We start from the raw sequence: 17,679 nt of genomic DNA, 5'->3' as shown, positions 1-17,679 counted from the left end.
AACACTACAGGGAGAAACACTACAGGGAGAGAGACACTACAGGGAGAGAAGAAACACTACAGGGAGAAACACTACAGGGAGAGAGAGGGGAGAAACACTACAGGGAGAGAGAGAGAAACACTACAGGGAGAAAGAAACACTACAGGGAGAAACACTACAGGGAGAAACACTACAGGGGAGAAACACTACAGGGAGAAACACTACAGGAGAAACACTACAGGGAGAGAAGAAACACTACAGGGAGAGAGAGGGAGAAACACTACAGGGAGAGAGGGAGAAACACTACAGGGAGAAACACTACAGGGAGAGAGAGGGAGAAACACTACAGGGAGAAACACTACAGGGAGAAACACTACAGGGAGAAACACTACAGGGAGAAACACTACAGGGAGAGAGGGAGAAACACTACAGGGAGAAACACTACAGGGAGAAACACTACAGGGAGAGAGAGGGAGAAACACTACAGGGAGAGAGAGGGAGAAACACTACAGGGAGAAACACTACAGGGAAACACTACAGGGAGAAACACTACAGGAGGGAGAAACACTACAGGGAGAGAGAGGAGAAAAACACTACAGGGAGAAACACTACAGGGAGAAAGGGGAGAAACACTACAGGGAGAGAGAAACACTACAGGGAGAAACACTACAGGGAGAAAGAGGGAGAAACACTACAGGAGAAACACTACAGGGAGAGAGAGGAGAAACACTACAGGGAGAAACACTACAGGGAGAGACACTACAGGGAGAAACACTACAGGGAGAAACACAGGGAGAAACACTGCAGGGGAGAAACACTACAGGGAGAAAGAAACACTACAGGGAGAAACACTACAGGGAGAAACACTACAGGGAGAAACACTACAGGGAGAGAGAAACACTACAGGGAGAAAGAGGGAGAAACACTACAGGGAGAAACACTACAGGGAGAGAGAGGAGAAACACTACAGGGAGAAAGGGAGAAACACTACAGGGAGAGAGGGAGAAACACTACAGGGAGAGAGAGGGAGAAACACTACAGGGAGAAACACTAGGAGAGAGGGGAGAGGGAGAGGGAGAAACACTACAGGGAGAAACACTACAGGGAGAAGAGGGAGAAACACTACAGGGAGAAACACTACAGGGAGAGAGAGGGAGAAACACTACAGGGAGAGAGGAGAGGAAACACTACAGGGAGAGAGAGGGAGAAACACTACAGGGAGAAACAGGGAGAAACACTACAGGGAGAGAGAGGGAGAAACAGGGAGAAACACTACAGGGAGAGAGAGGGAGAAACACTACAGGGAGAAACACTACAGGGAGAAAACACTACAGGGAGAAACACTACAGGGAGAAACACTACAGGAGAGAGGAGAAACACTACAGGGAGAAAGGGAGAAACACTACAGGGAGAGAGAGGGAGAAACACTACACACTACAGGGAGAGAGAGAGGGGAGAAACACTACAGGGAGAAAGAGAGGAGAAACACTACAGGGAGAAACACTACAGGGAGAAACAGGAGAAACACTACAGGGAGAAAGAAACACTACAGGGAGAAACACTAGGAGAGAGGGAGAAACACTACAGGGAGGGAGAGAGGAGAAACACTACAGGGAGAAACACTACAGGGAGAGAGAGGGAGAAACACTACAGGGAGAGGGGAAACACTACAGGGAGAGAACACTACAGGGAGAAACACTACAGGGGAGAAACACACTACAGGAGAAACACTACAGGGAGAAACACTACAGGGAGAGAGAGGGAGAAACACTACAGGAGAGAAACACTACAGGGAGAAACACTACAGGGAGAAACACTACAGGGAGAGAGAGGAGAAACACTACAGGGAGAAACAGGGGAGAAACACTACAGGGAGAAACACTAGGGAGAAACACTACAGGGAGAAACACTACAGGGAGAGAGAGGGGAAAACACTACAGGAGAAACACACAGGAGAGAGAGGGAGAAACACTACAGGGAGAGAGAGGAGAAACACTACAGGGAGAAACACTACAGGGAGAAACACTACAGGGAGAAACACTAGAGGGAGAAACACTACAGGGAGAGACACTACAGGGAGAAACACTACAGGAGAAACACTACAGAAGAGGGAGAAACACTACAGGGAGAGAGAGGGAGAAACACTACAGGGAGAGAGAGGGAGAAACACTACAGGGAGAGAGAGGGAGAAACACTACAGGGAGAGAGAGGGAGAAACACTACAGGGAGAAACACTACAGGGAGAGAGAGGGAGAAACACTACAGGGAGAAACACTACAGGGAGAGAGAGGGAGAAACACTACAGGGAGAGAGAGGGAGAAACACTACAGGAGAGAGAGGGAGAAACACTACAGGGAGAAACACTACAGGGAGAAACACTACAGGGAGAAACACTACAGGGAGAGAGAGGGAGAAACACTACAGGGAGAAACACTACAGGGAGAAACACTACAGGGAGAAACACTACAGGGAGAGAGAGGGAGAAACACTACAGGGAGAAACACTACAGGGAGAGAACAGGGAGAAACACTACAGGGAGAGAGGGAGAAACACTACAGGGAGAAACACTGCAGGAGAAACACTACAGGGAGAAACACTACAGGGAGAGAGAGGAGAAACACTACAGGGAGAAACACTACAGGGAGAAGAGGGGAGAAACACTACAGGGAGAGAGGGAGAAACACTACAGGGAGAAACACTACAGGGAGAGACAGGAGAAACACTGCAGGGAGAAACACTACAGGGAGAAACACTACAGGAGAAGAAACACTACAGGGGAGAGGGAGAAACACTGGGAAGAAACAAACACTACAGGGAGAAACACTACAGGGAGAGAGAGGGAGAAACACTACAGGGAGAAACACTACAGGGAGAGAGAGGGAGAAACACTACAGGGAGAGAGAGGGAGAAACACTACAGGGAGAGAGAGGGAGAAACACTACAGGGAGAAACACTACAGGGAGAAACACTACAGGGAGAAACACTACAGGAGAAACACTGCAGGGAGAAACACTACAGGGAGAGAGAGGGAGAAACACTACAGGAGAAAACACTAGGGAGAAACAGGGAGAGAGAGGGGAGAAACACTACAGGGAGAAACACTACAGGGAGAGAAACACTACAGGGAGAAACACTACAGGAGAAAGAAACACTACAGGGAGAGAGAGGGAGAAACACTACAGGGAGAGACACTACAGGGAGAAACACTACAGGAGAAACACTACAGGGAGAAACACTACAGGGAGAGAGAGGGAGAAACACTACAGGGAGAAACACTACAGGGAGAGAGAGGGAGAAACACTACAGGGAGAAACACTACAGGGAGAAACACTACAGGGAGAAACACTACAGGGAGAGAGAGAAACACTAGGGAGAGAGAGGGAGAAACACACAGGGAGAAACACAGGGAGAGAGAGGGAGAAACACTACAGGGAGAGAGAGGGAGAAACACTACAGGGAGAAACACTACAGGGAGAAACACTACAGGGAGAAACACTACAGGGAGAAACACTACAGGGAGAGAGAGGGAGAAACACTACAGGGAGAGAGAGGGAGAAACACTACAGGGAGAAACACTACAGGGAGAGAGAGGGAGAAACACTACAGGGAGAGACACTACAGGGAGAGAGAGGGGGAAACACTATAGGGAGAAACACTACAGGGAGAAACACTACAGGGAGAAACACTACAGGGAGAGAGAGGGAGAAACACTACAGGGAGAAACACTACAGGGAGAAACACTACAGGGAGAGACACTACAGGGAGAGACACTACAGGGAGAGACACTGGGAGGGAAAACACTACAGGGAGAAACACTACAGGGAGAGACACTACAGGGAGAGAGACAGGGAGAAACACTACAGGGAGAAACACTACAGGGGGAAACACTACAGGGGAAAACACTACAGGGGAAACACTACAGGGAGACACTGCAGGAGAAACACTACAGGAGAAACACTACAGGAGAAACACTACAGGGAGAGAGAGGGAAACACCACAGAAACACTACAGGGAGAGAGGAGAAACACTTCAGGGAGAAACACTACAGGGAGAGACTAGGGAGAAAACACTACAGGGAGAAACACTACAGGGAGAAACACTACGGGAGAAACACTACAGGAGGGGAGAGAGGAGAAACACTACAGGGAGAAACACTACAGGGAGAAACACTACAGGGAGAAAAACACTACAGGGAGAAACACTACAGGGAGAGAGAGGGAGAAACACTACAGGGAGAAACACTACAGGGAGAAACACTACAGGGAGAAACACTGCAGGGAGAAACACTACAGGGAGAAACACTACAGGGAGACACACTGCAGGGAGAAACACTGCAGGGAGAAACACTACAGGGAGAAACACTACAGGGAGAAACACTACAGGGAGAGAGAGGGAGAAACACTGCAGGGAGAGAGAGGGAGAAACACTACAGGGAGAAACACTGCAGGGAGAGAGAGGGAGAAACACTACAGGGAGAGAGAGGGAGAAACACTGAGAGGATAGAGAGAGAGCATAGAGGGACAGAGAGGGAGGATAGAGGGACAGAGAGGGAGGATAGAGAGAGAGGATAGAGGGACAGAGATGCAGGATAGAGGGACAGAGAGGGAGGATAGAGGGACAGAGAGGGAGGATAGAGAGAGAGGATAGAGGGACAGAGAGGGAGGATAGAGAGAGAGGATAGAGGGACAGAGAGGGAGGATAGAGAGACAGAGAGAGAGAGGATAGAGGGACAGAGAGAGGATAGAGGGACAGAGATGCAGGATAGAGGGACAGAGAGGGAGGATAGAGGGACAGAGAGGGAGGATAGAGAGAGAGGATAGAGGGACAGAGAGGGAGGATAGAGAGACAGAGAGAGAGAGGATAGAGGGACAGAGAGAGAGAGGATAGAGGGACAGAGAGAGAGGATAGAGGGACAGAGAGAGAGATAGAGGGACAGAGAGAGAGGATAGAGGGACAGAGAGAGAGGATAGAGGGACAGAGAGAGAGGATAGAGGGACAGAGAGAGGATAGAGGGACAGAGAGGAGAGGATAGAGGGACAGAGAGAGAGAGGATAGAGGGACAGAGAGAGAGAGGATAGAGGGACAGAGAGAGAGAGGATAGAGGGACAGAGAGAGAGGATAGAGGGACAGAGAGAGAGGATAGAGGGACAGAGAGAGAGGATAGAGGGACAGAGAGAGAGAGAGGATAGAGGGAGAGAGAGAGAGGATAGAGGGACAGAGAGAGAGGATAGAGGGACAGAGAGAGAGGATAGAGGGACAGAGAGAGAGGATAGAGGGACAGAGAGAGAGAGGGATAGAGGGACAGAGAGAGAGGATAGAGGGACAGAGAGAGAGAGGATAGAGGGACAGAGAGAGAGATGATAGAGGGACAGAGAGAGAGAGAGAAACACTACAGAGAGGATAGAGGGAGGGAAACAGAGAGAGAGGGACAGAGGGAGAAGGAGAGAGAGAGAGATAGAGGGACAGAGAGAGAGATAGAGGACAGAGAGAGAGGATAGAGGGACAGAGAGAGAGGATAGAGGGGATAGAGACAGGGAGGAGAGAGGATAGAGGGACAGAGAGAGAGATAGAGGGACAGAGAGGAGGATAGAGGGACAGAGAGAGAGAGAAGAGAGGGACAGAGAGAGAGGATAGAGGGACAGAGAGAGAGGATAGAGGGACAGAGAGAGAGGATAGAGGACAGAGAGAGATAGAGGGACAGAGAGAGAGGATAGGGACAGAGAGAGGATAGAGGGACAGAGAGAGAGATAGAGAAGACAGGATAAGAGAGGACAGAGGAGAGAGGATAGAGAGGACAGAGAGAGAGGATAGAGGGACAGAGAGGAGAGGATAGAGGGACAGAGAGAGAGAGATAGAGGGACAGAGAGAGAGGATAGAGGGACAGAGAGAGAGGATAGAGAGAGAGGATAGAGGGACAGAGAGGGAGGATAGAGGGACAGAGAGGGAGGATAGAGGGACAGAGAGAGAGGATAGAGGGACAGAGAGAGAGGATAGAGAGAGAGGATAGAGGGACAGAGAGGGAGGATAGAGAGAGAGGATAGAGGGACAGAGAGGGAGGATAGAGGGACAGAGAGAGAGAGGATAGAGGGACAGAGAGAGAGGATAGAGGGACAGAGAGAGAGGATAGAGGGACAGAGAGAGAGGATAGAGGGACAGAGAGAGAGGATAGAGGGACAGAGAGAGAGGATAGAGGGACAGAGAGAGAGGATAGAGGGAGAGGATAGAGGGACAGAGAGGGAGGATAGAGAGAGAGGATAGAGGACAGAGAGGGAGGATAGAGAGAGAGGATAGAGGGACAGAGAGGGAGGATAGAGGGACAGAGAGAGAGAGGATAGAGGGACAGAGAGAGAGGATGGAGGGACAGAGAGAGAGGATAGAGGGACAGAGAGAGAGGACAGAGGGACAGAGAGAGAGGACAGAGGGACAGAGAGAGAGGGATAGAGGGACAGAGAGAGAGAGGATAGAGGGACAGAGAGAGAGAGGATAGAGGGACAGAGAGAGAGAGGATAGAGGGACAGAGAGAGAGAGGATAGAGGGACAGAGAGAGGGGATAGAGGGACATAGAGACAGGATGGAGGGACAGAGAGAGAGAGAGAGTTGACATATTGAAGGAGCTGCTAGTCCCATTGCTTGGGTCTCACTGTGTCAGGCAGCTAAACAATTATTTGTTTTTCTTATCTCTTACCTTTGTTTAGGCATTTTTCTGAAAACTGCATTGTTGGGCTTGTAAGTAAACATTTCACTGTAAGCTCTACACCTGTTGTATTCGGAGACGCTAGTAGTACTGGTACAGAAGAGATGGTAGTAGTATTGGTACAGTAGAGATGGTAGTAGTATTGGTACAGTAGAGATGGTAGTAGTATTGGTACAGTAGAGATGGTAGTAGTATTGGTACAGTAGAGATGGTAGTAGTATTGGTACAGTAGAGATGGTAGTAGTATTGGTACAGTAGAGATGGTAGTAGTATTGGTACAGTAGAGATGGTAGTAGTACTGGTACAGTAGAGGTGGTAGTAGTATTGGTACAGTAGAGATGGTAGTAGTATTGGTACAGTAGAGATGGTAGTGTATTGGTACAGTAGAGATGGTAGTAGTACTGGTACAGTAGAGATGGTAGTAGTACTGGTGGTAGAGATGGTAGTAGTATTGGTACAGTAGAGATGGTAGTAGTATTGGTACAGTAGAGATGGTAGTAGTATTGGTACAGTAGAGATGGTAGTAGTATTGGTACAGTAGAGATGGTAGTAGTATTGGTACAGTAGAGATGGTAGTAGTATTGGTACAGTAGAGATGGTAGTAGTATTGGTACAGTAGAGATGGTAGTAGTATTGGTACAGTAGAGATGGTAGTAGTACTGGTACAGTAGAGATGGTAGTAGTACTGGTACAGTAGAGATGGTAGTAGTATTGGTACAGTAGAGATGGTAGTAGTATTGGTACAGTAGAGATGGTAGTAGTATTGGTACAGTAGAGATGGTAGTAGTATTGGTACAGTAGAGATGGTAGTAGTACTGGTACAGTAGATGGTAGTAGTATTGGTACAGTAGAGATGGTAGTAGTATTGGTACAGTAGAGATGGTAGTAGTATGGTACAGTAGAGATGGTAGAAGTATTGGTACAGTAGAGATGGTAGTAGTACTGGTACAGTAGAGATGGTAGAGTATTGGTACAGTAGAGATGGTAGTAGTATTGGTACAGTAGAGATGGTAGTAGTATGGTACAGTAGAGATGGTAGTAGTATTGGTACAGTAGAGATGGTAGATGGTAGTATTGGTACAGTAGAGATGGTAGTAGTATTGGTACAGTAGAGATGGTAGTAGTATTGGTACAGTAGAGATGGTAGTAGTACTGGTACAGTAGAGATGGTAGTAGTACTGGTACAGTAGAGATGGTAGTAGTATTGGTACAGTAGAGATGGTAGTAGTATTGGTACAGTAGAGATGGTAGTACAGTATTAGTACTGGTACAGTAGAGATGGTAGTAGTATTGGTACAGTAGAGATGGTAGTAGTACTGGTACAGTAGAGATGGTAGTAGTATTGGTACAGTAGAGATGGTACAGTAGTATTGGTACAGTAGAGATGGTAGTAGTACTGGTACAGTAGAGATGGTAGTAGTACTGGTACAGTAGAGATGGTGGTAGTACTGGTACAGTAGAGATAGTAGTACTGGTACAGTAGAGATGGTAGAGATGGTAGTAGTATTGGTACAGTAGAGATGGTAGTAGTACTGGTACAGTAGAGATGGTAGTAGTATTGGTACAGTAGAGATGGTAGATGGTACAGTAGAGATGGTAGTAATGGTACAGTAGAGATGGTAGTAGTATTGGTACAGTAGAGATGGTAGTAGTACTGGTACAGTAGAGATGGTAGTAGTACTGGTACAGTAGAGATGGTAGTAGTATTGGTACAGTAGAGATGGTAGTAGTATTGGTACAGTAGAGATGGTAGTAGTATTGGTACAGTAGAGATGGTAGTAGTATTGGTGGTAGTAGTACTGGTACAGTAGAGATGGTAGTAGTACTGGTAGAGATGGTAGAGTACAGTAGAGATGGTAGTAGTACTTGGTACAGTAGAGATGGTAGTAGTATTGGTACAGTAGAGATGGTAGTAGTACTTGGTACAGTAGAGATGGTAGTAGTACTGGTACAGTAGAGATGGTAGTAGTACTGGTACAGTGAGATGGTAGTAGTATTGGTACACAGTAGAGATGGTAGTAGTATTGGTACAGTATTGGTACAGTAGAGATGGTAGTAGTATTGGTACAGTAGAGATGGTAGTAGTATTGGTACAGTAGAGATGGTAGTAGTAGAAGATGATGGTACAGTAGAGATGGTAGTAGTAGAGGATGGTACAGTAGAGATGGTAGTAGTATTGGTACAGTAGAGATGGTAGTAGTATTGGTACAGTAGAGATGGTAGTAGTATTGGTACAGTAGGGATGGTAGTAGTATTGGTACAGTAGAGATGGTAGTAGTATTGGTACAGTAGGGATGGTAGTAGTATTGGTACAGTAGGGATGGTAGTAGTATTGGTACAGTAGAGATGGAAGTAGTATTGACCACTATGATGTCAGAGACCACTATGATGTCCGAGACCACTGTGATGTCAGAGACCACTATAATGTCAGAGACCACTATGATGTCAGAGACCACTATGATGTCAGAGACCACTATGATGTCAGAGACCACTATAATGTCAGAGACCACTATAATGTCAGAGACCACTGTGATGTCAGAGACCACTATGATGTCAGAGACCACTATGATGTCAGAGACCACTATGATGTCAGAGACCACTATAATGTCAGAGACCACTATGATGTCAGAGACCACTATGATGTCAGAGACCATTATGATGTCAGAGACTACTATAATGTCAGAGACCACTATGATGTCAGACACCACTGTGATGTCAGAGACCACTGTGATGTCAGAGACCACTATGGTCTCAACCAGAACATTCCAGGTGAAGCTGGTTGACAGAATGCCAAGAGTGTGCAAAGCTGTCATCAAAGGAAAGGGATGGCAACTTTGAAGAATCTCAAATATATTTAAGATTTGTTTAACACTTTTTGGGTTACAACCTGACCCCATATGTGTTATTTCATCATTGTGATGTCATCACTACTATTCTACAATGTAGAAAATAGTAAAAAAGAAAGAAAAACCCTGGAATGAGAAGGTCCAAACATTTGACAGGTACTGTGTGTGTGTATATAAAACCATTGATTCTTGAAGAATATAACTTATAAATGCTTAGTGAGCTTAGTTCAACTGTTAAACTCCAACCCAGAATATAAACTGTTTTTCTACAATGTTTGTAAACAAAGCAAATGTAAACAAACACTGTATAGACTCATAGCATGGTTATAACCTTAATGTTGATGTCATGACATGGTTATAACTATAATGTTGATATCATGGATGGTCAGTCCTGTCATCCACAGCTCTGTCTATTTAATCTGAGAGTGGTTACATTTCTCCAGGCCCCATTCCTCAGCTTTTTTTACCAAAACAGAGGCGGGGCACCCCGTTTTGTTATTGTCTCATCTGTGGATTTCCCCTTTAAACAGCTGCATATTACCAACGTATCAAAGTGTCACCAACAAACAGGTAAACAATAACAGGTAAACAATAACAAATGCAGCACATGACATTCATTTATCACGTGTAAAATAGCACTTTTCAGTAATGCGCAAAAGCCTGCCAATCCATGAGCGCAGCATTTATTTTTGAACCCGAATCAACGAGCCCCAATCAGTTCTCCATGACAACAAAATCATAAACAACAGAGTAGGGCTGTGTACCGTTCGTCGTACTTTTCAGTAGTGCTCAAAGCATTTATTTTTTTAACGCGAATCAACGAGCCTCAATCAGTTGTCCATGACGACACACTGATAAACACCAGAATGTGACTGGGTAATAGATCCGTAGTTTTACCGGGTTCCGCTCAGGTAAAACTATTTAACAATAAATCCTATTCTTGAAGATCAAGGGGTATTACAGGTATCGTAATGACTGGAATTGAGAGACTGTTTTTTTAATGTAAAGATATAATTTAATCGTATTATTATTATGTGTAGTAGAAAGTGATGGGTTAGAGGAAGCCCACATAACCAACCCATTAAGTAACATGTAACATCCATATGCAGTGGGGCAAACAAGTATTTAGTGCAAGTTCTCCCACTTAAAAAGATGAGAGAGGCCTGTAATTTTCATCATAGGTACACTTCAACTATGACAGACAAAATGAGGGAAAAAAATACGTATTTTCCACCATAATTTGCAAATAAATTCATTAAAAATCCTACAATGTGATTTTCTGGATTTTTTCTTCTCATTTCGTCTGTCATAGTTGAAGTGTACATATGATGAAAATTACAGGCCTCTCTCATCTTCTTAAGTGGGAGAACTTGCACAATTGGTGGCTGACTAAATATTTTTTTGCCCCACTGTACCTAGCTGACCATTACATCTAGAAGGACTTCTCTTTAAATACCCAGCTGACCATTACATCTAGAATGACTTCTCTTTAAATACCCAGCTGACCATTACATCTAGAAGGACTTCTCTTTAAATACCCAGCTGACCATTACATCTAGAAGGACTTCTCTATAAATACCCAGCTGACCATTACAGCTAGAAGGACTTCTCTCTGACCATTACATCTAGAAGGACTTCTCTTTAAATACCCAGCTGACCATTACATCTAGAAGGACTTCTCTTTAAATACCCAGCTGACCATTACATCTAGAAGGACTTCTTTAAATACCTAGCTGACCATTACATCTAGAAGGACTTCACTTAAATACCCAGCTGACCATTACATCTAGAAGGACTTCTCTAAATACCCAGCTGACCATTAAATCTACCTTCAAATACTGACCATTACATCTAGAAGGACTTCACTTTAAATACCCAGCTGACCATTACATCTAGAAGGACTTCACATTAAATACCCAGCATCTAGAAGGACTTCTCTTAAATACCCAGCTGACCATTACATCTAGAAGGACTTCTATCTAAATACCCAGCTGACCATTACATCTAGAAGGACTTCTTTAAATACCCAGCTGAATACATCTAGAAGGACTTCCCTCTTTAAATACCCAGCTGACCATTACATCTAGAAGGACTTCTCTTTAAATACCTAGCTGACCATTACATCTAGAAGGACTTCTCTTAAACCATTACATCTAGAAGGACTTCTCTTTAAATACCCAGCTGACCATTACATCTAGAAGGACTTCTCTTTAAATACCCAGCTGACCATTACATCTAGAAGGACTTCTCTATAAATACCCAGCTGACCATTACATCTAGAAGGACTTCTCTTAAATACCCAGCTGACCATTACATCTAGAAGGACTTCTCTTTAAATACCCATACCATCTAGAGCTGACCATTACATCTAGAAGGACTTCTCTTTAAATACCCAGCTGACCATTACATCTAGAAGGACTTCTCTTAAATACCCAGCTGACCATTACATCTAGAAGGACTTCTCTTAAAATACCCAGCTGACCATTACATCTAGAAGGACTTCTCTTTAAATACCTAGCTGACCAGGACCATTACATCTAGAAGGACTTCTCTATAAATACCCAGCTGACCATTACATCTAGAAGGACTTCTCTTTAAATACCCAGCTGACCATTACATCTAGAAGGACTTCTCTAAATACCCAGCTGACCATTACATCTAGAAGGACTTCTCTTTAAATACCCAGCTGACCATTACATCTAGAAGGACTTCTGCTGACCATTACATCTAGAAGGACTTCTCTATAAATACCCAGCTGACCATTACATCTAGAAGGACTTCTCTATAAATACCCAGAAGGACTACCATTACATCTAGAAGGACTTCTCTTTAAATACCCAGCTGACCATTACATCTAGAAGGACTTCTCTTTAAATACCCAGCTGACCATTACATCTAGAAGGACTTCTCTTAAATACCCAGCTGACCATTACATCTAGAAGGACTTCTCTATAAATACCCAGCTGACCATTACATCTAGAAGGACTTTACATCTAGAAGGACTTCTCTATAATACCCAGCTGACCATTACATCTAGAAGGACTTCTCTTTAAATACCCAGCTGACCATTACATCTAGAAGGACTTTTAAATACCTAGGACTGACCATTACATCTAGAAGGACTTCTCTTAAATACCCAGCTGACCATTACATCTAGAAGGACTTCTCCATTACATCTAAAGGACCTCTTTAAATACCCAGTTGACCATTACATCTAGAAGGACTTCTCTTTAAATACCCAGCTGACCATTACATCTAGAAGGACTTCTCTTTAAATACCCAGCTGACCATTACATCTAGAAGGACTTCTCTTAAATACCCAGCTGACCATTACACCTAGAAGGACTTCTCTTCTTTACATCTAGAAGGACTTCTCTTTAAATACCCAGCTGACCATTACATCTAGAAGGACTTCTCTATGACCATTACATCTAGGACTTCTCTATAAAATACCCAGCTGACCATTACATCTAGAAGGACTTCTCTTACATCTAGAAGGACTAAATACCCAGCTGACCATTACATCTAGAAGGACTTCTCTATAAATACCCAGCTGACCATTACATCTAGAAGGACTTCTCTTTAAATACCCAGCTGACCATTACATCTAGAAGGACTTCTCTTTAAATACCTAGCTTCTCTATAAATACCTAACCATTACATCTAGAAGGACTTCTCTTTAAATACCCAGCTGACCATTACATCTAGAAGGACTTCTCTTTAAACACCTAGCTGACCATTACATCTAGAAGGACTTCTCTTTAGTGTCGCTGGTAAATTCCTGTTACCACGAACTTTACGTTTAAAATAGTTTAAGATTGTCAAATAGACTAAAACAGCCCTGCATGTGTCATAGCCATATTTATAGGTTTGCTAAAATAGCTTTTATAGACTGCGGGATATCACAAAGATCAAATGGTTGCTTGGTAACTCGGTTATATGTCAGTACATTCAGATAATAGGGTCAAATGTCCCCCACTTACGTATTTTCGCGACGCTGGCCACCAGGATCCATATAGCGATAATGTAAGGCGTCTGAACATAGCTCCATTCCCACTGCACCATCTGAAACCCCCCGCCGTGGCGGTGCGACTCGCCGCCGTCCTCCGTGGTCGCGGACGGTTCCTCGGCGGACCGGGCCAAGGCAATACCCGGCGAGGCATACTCCTCCCGGGGCTGAACCTGGAAGCGGTCTAGAGAGGTGGTCGGAGAAGCGGGTAGCGACGGACCGGGTTGTCCCCCGCTACGCAGCCCCAGGTCCGGAAGAAACGACGCGTCTGTCGCGGGGAGGTCAGCCGCATCTTTACCGAATACCGAAAGCAGAAGGAGCACAAGCACACTGACGAGGAGCATCTTCCCGTTAAACTCACTCAGCCTCGCGTCATCTTCTATTCTCTTTTTATACACACCATCAAGGGGAGTACCGGAGGTAAGATAAGAAGGACACGACGTAAGGGACGATACCTGTCACCGGTTTACAATATCAACAACACCTCTCTCTCTCTCTCTCTCTCTTTCACTCTCTCATTAAGCGGTACGCTAGCGGTAACACAGTCGAGCCTCTACCGGCTGGCATAGCCGATCTTGGCACGTGACCCAAACTCTAAGAACCGCTAGGACCGAGCCCCGTTAAAGAGCCATTACATGCGCACTGGCCACAGCAGTGTTCAGATCTAAGAGCTGACAATGTATTGTTTTTAAAGAGGACTACTCCTGACTATCATTCTGTGAAAGATGACTACTCCTGACCATAGCATTCTGTGAAAGATGACTACCCCTGACTATCATTCTATGAAAGATGACTACTCCTGACCGTAGCATTCTGTGAAAGATGACTACTCCTGACTATCATTCTGTGAAAGATGACTACTCCTGACCGTAGCATTCTGAAAGACCACTACTCCTGACCGTAGCATTCTGTGAAAGACCACTACTCCTGACCGTGCATTCGTAAAGACCACTTCTGACCGTAGCATTCTGTGAAAGACCACTACTCCTGACCGTAGCATTCTGAGAAAGACCACTACCCTGACCGTAGCATTCTGACCGTGAAAGACCACTACTCCTGACCGTAGCATTCTGTGAAAGACCACTACTCCTGACCGTAGCATTCTGTGAAAGACCACTACTCCTGACCGTAGCATTCTGTGAAAGACCACTACTGACCATTCTGTGAAAGACCACTACTCCTGACCGTAGCATTCTGTGAAAGACCACTACTCCTGACCGTAGCATTCTGTGAAAGACCACTACTCCTGACCGTAGCATTCTGTGAAAGACCACTACTCCTGACCGTAGCATTCTGTGAAAGACAACTACTCTTGACCCGCGATAGCATCATTCTGTGAAAGTTGGAAAAGTTGGTAGAGTTTGTGACTACTAGAACCACAAGGCAATGTAACTCAACACAATCGCAGTGAAAGAATAACATTGGTACAGTAGACGGTTTGCTTGAAGATGTTTTTTTTTTTTATTCAGTTGGGAAACACGATAAAACACTATTAAAATAAGATCTCAATTAGGCATTATTACAACCATTTGAGCATTTAGTTACAGTTTGCCGTCGCTCCTGTGTCCACACAGACACACACATGGTTCCATAACACGGCCATCGTGTCCTCAGCTTAGATCGCAACAATAGAAAGGTCACTTTAATTCTCTATTTAAAAACATTGTAACAGCAGGCAGAACACTGTGTCGTACAAGAACAGGTTATCTTTACCAGAAGGTTCAAATACATTTCAAACAGGGTTTTAATAAGGAGAAAACATTCAGAGAGGAGGAAGAGGAGGAAGAGGGGGTTTAATAAGGAGAAAACATTCAGAGAGGAGGAAGAGGGTTTAATAAGGAGAAAACATTCAGAGAGGAGGAAGAGGGTTTAATAAGGAGAAAACATTCAGAGAGGAGGAAGAGGGTTTAATAAGGAGAAAACATTCAGAGAGGAGGAAGAGGGTTTAATAAGGAGAAAACATTCAGAGAGGAGGAAGAGGAGGAAGAGGGTTTAATAAGGAGAAAACGTTCAGAGAGGAGGAAGAGGGGGAAGAGGGGGTTTAATAAGGAGAAAACATTCAGAGAGGAAGAAGAGGAGGAAGAGGGGTTTAATAAGGAGAAAACATTCAGAGAGGAAGAAGAGGAGGAAGAGGGTTTAATAAGGAGAAAACATTCAGAGAAGGAGGAAGAGGAAGAGGGTTTAATAAGGAGAAAACATTCAGAGGAGGAAGAGGGTTTAATAAGGATAAAACATTCAGAGAGGAAGAAGAGGGGTTTAATAAGGAGAAAACATTCAGAGAGGAGGAAGAGGAGGAAGAGGGTTTAATAAGGAGAAAACATTCAGAGAGGAGGAAGAGGGGTTTAATAAGGAGAAAACATTCAGAGAGGAGGAAGAGGGTTTAATAAGGAGAAAACATTCAGAGAGGAGGAAGAGGAGGAAGAGGGGTTTAATAAGGAGAAAACATTCAGAGAGGAGGAAGAGGAAGAGGGGGGGGGGGTATGTTTAACATATGTGCCTCAGAATAGGGACAGAAGTGGGGTACGTTTTAAAATGGCACCCTTCTCTCCCTACATATTGCAGTACTTTTAAGCAGAGCCCTGTGGCCTCTAGTCAAAAGTAGTGTACTACTGTATATAGGGAATAGGGTGCTGTATATAGGGAATAGGGTGCGATTTGGGACACTGGCGTGGAACTACTGTATATAGGGAATAGGGTGTGATTTGGGACACTGGCGTGGAACTACTGTATATAGGGAATAGGGTGTGATTTGGGACACAGTGTGGAACTACTGTATATAGGGAATAGGGTGTGATTTGGGACAGAACTGTGGAACTACTGTATATAGGGAATAGGGTGTGATTTGGGACACAGATGTGGAACTACTGTATATAGGGAATAGGGTGTGATTTGGGACAGAGCCGTAGAACTACTGTATATAGGGAATAGGGTGTGATTTGGGACACACCGTGGAGTACATATATCTACAGGAAATAGTGAATGTGTAAACAACATGCAGTACGCTTCACCTAGAACAAACATACTTCATATACACACAGGTATTAACAACTCAATACACACAGGTAGACACACAGGTATACACACCTCAATACACACCTCAATACACACAGGTATACACACCTCAATACACACAGGTATACACACCTCTATACACACAGGTACACACAAAGGTACACACACAGGTAGACACACAGGTAGACACACAGGTACCCACACAGGTAGACACACAGGTAGACACACAGGTAGACACACAGGTAGACACACCAGTATACCCACACCGGTATACACACACCGGTATACACACACCGCTACACACACCGGTATACACACACCGCTACAGACACCGGTACTCAATTCAACTCCCGGTAGTGAACACGTGATCAGAAATAGTGAAGTCATGACAGCGTTTTCCTTGCTATTGTCCTTAATGTTCAGTTAAATGTCCATCACACTGGTTTATATCTCTTCAATATGATACATCAGGATGTTTACGACACCAAAACATCTGAATATTTCAATCCTGAAACACAGTCAGGTTTTCTGTCCGGAGACTCATCCATTTAGAGGGAAAAAAACCCAAGACTTCCTGTAACATTTGAACGGTTGTTTTTGTAGTGAGACAGGAACAAGCCCAAAGCATTGTGGGAGGGGGGGGGCGGGGCTACTGTAGTGAGACAGGAACAAGCCCAAAGTATTGTGGGAGGGGCGGGGGGGCGGGGCTACTGTAGTGAGACAGGAACAAGCCCAAAGCATTGTGGGAGGGCGGGGGCGGGGCTACTGTAGTGAGACAGGAACAAGCCCAAAGCATTGTGGGAGGGGCGGGGCGGGGCTACTGTAGTGAGACAGGAACAAGCCCAAAGCATTGTGGGAGGGGCGGGGCGGGGCTACTGTAGTGAGACAGGAACAAGCCCAAAGCATTGTGGGAGGGGCGGGGCGGGGCTACTGTAGTGAGACAGGAACAAGCCCAAAGCATTGTGGGAGGGCGGGGGCGGGGCTACTGTAGTGAGACAGGAACAAGCCCAAAGCATTGTGGGAGGGGCGGGGGCGGGGCTACTGTAGTGAGCACCAGCATGTCCTTCCTACATGTACTGTCTCTTCTTTCTGTCAAATCAGGACTTTCTAAGATCCAGGCCCTTGGTACGAGCTTCATC

General features: G+C 45.1%; 1 pseudogene; it reads right to left on the bottom strand.

The window, feature by feature from the left end:
- Positions 1–14,061, bottom strand: part of LOC115122493 (sodium/hydrogen exchanger 5-like) — a 106,876-nt pseudogene extending 92,815 nt beyond the window's left edge.
- Positions 14,062–17,679: the final 3,618 nt, after the last annotated feature.

The sequence above is a fragment of the Oncorhynchus nerka genome, linkage group LG27 (assembly GCF_034236695.1).
Source record: "Oncorhynchus nerka isolate Pitt River linkage group LG27, Oner_Uvic_2.0, whole genome shotgun sequence".
NCBI classification, from domain to species: domain Eukaryota; kingdom Metazoa; phylum Chordata; class Actinopteri; order Salmoniformes; family Salmonidae; genus Oncorhynchus; species Oncorhynchus nerka.
Note: the sequence above shows the minus strand (reverse complement) of the source record. Positions and strands in the feature narration are given on the sequence as shown.